The 1067-nt window shown below is 38.6% G+C and overlaps 1 long non-coding RNA gene across 1 annotated transcript in view; it reads left to right on the top strand.

Annotated features, from left to right (window-relative positions):
• The first annotated feature begins 305 nt into the window (after window positions 1-305).
• LOC113620744 (uncharacterized) overlaps window positions 306-1067 on the top strand; it is a 17691-nt gene continuing 16929 nt past the window's right edge. The window contains exon 1 of the long non-coding RNA XR_003432897.1: window positions 306-316. This is a non-coding gene — a long non-coding RNA (uncharacterized LOC113620744). The remainder of the gene's footprint in view (window positions 317-1067) is intronic.

The following is a 1067-nucleotide window of genomic DNA, read 5'->3' as shown; positions in this document are numbered from 1 at the left end:
AGTATTTGCCAATGAGATCTAAGAAGTATTGTGTGATATTTACAGAAACTCTTGAAAGGAGGAGTGTGTATCTATTCTTTCCCTTCTTTCATCTTGCTGCTTGGAATACAGTTGTGGTGACTGATGCTCCAAAACTGGTATTGGACCAAGAGTTCAACAGTTATACCTAACGGCTATACCTAAGGCTATATACAGCAGAAAACTGGAAGGATCTTTGTATGGTGTAGAGCTACCATACCAGCCTTGGACTGACTGTCTCTTGACTTTAATGAGCAAGAAAGAAGCATCTGTTTTGTTTATGATATTGCTCTTCAGAGTTACTCTCTGCTGAACTTTATCCTAACCAGTTTGGTGAGTAATGTAGATTTTGTTTTCATGATGGGTGGAGGAGAAGGCAACATTTCACACCACACAGCAAACTTAATCTTTTCATTATACAAGTTCTCTCTCTAGTCTCTTCCCAAATCCAAATTCTTTTTAGACCCTCTCCCCCGACCCGAACCACCTGTAATATATTTTTTTTTCCTTTCTTGGAGTCCCACTTCCATATCTCTTATACTATAATGACACTTGGGTGGGTATTCTGCTTGCTTCGGCCCTTCCTCAGGGGTGTTTTACCTGTGAAGAGGGACAACTATTTTACCTGAGCCTTTGCTCAGTGAATACTTTGAGTATTGTGCAGTCTGTCGTTAGTAACATTAAGATCAACAACAACCCACTTGATTAAGTGCTCACTATGGGCAGTCACTTAATTCTCACAACCCTATAAAGTATTATCCTATTTTACAGAGAGGGTAAGTAATCTGCCTGTGGCAGAAATGGCTAGCTGTCTACCCAGAATTCATGCTCCTCCTCTAGAAATGGAGTTTTCATTGAGAATTTACCATCCATTATAGACTACATACATATTTATAACTGTTGTATCTTCCTAATATATTGATCCTTTATCATTATTGAAGTATCTCTTTTTGTCCCTAGTAACACTCCTTTTCTTTTCTTTTCTTTTTTTTTTTTTTTTTTTTTTTTTTGCGGTACGCGGGCCTCTCACTGTTGTGGCCTCTCCCAGA

The sequence above is a fragment of the Aethalodelphis obliquidens genome, unplaced genomic scaffold (genome assembly GCF_003676395.1).
Source record: "Aethalodelphis obliquidens isolate GAN/ISIS:26980383/991018 unplaced genomic scaffold, ASM367639v1 scaffold8, whole genome shotgun sequence".
Taxonomy (NCBI): domain Eukaryota; kingdom Metazoa; phylum Chordata; class Mammalia; order Artiodactyla; family Delphinidae; genus Aethalodelphis; species Aethalodelphis obliquidens.
This window is presented reverse-complemented; position numbering and strand designations above follow the sequence as displayed.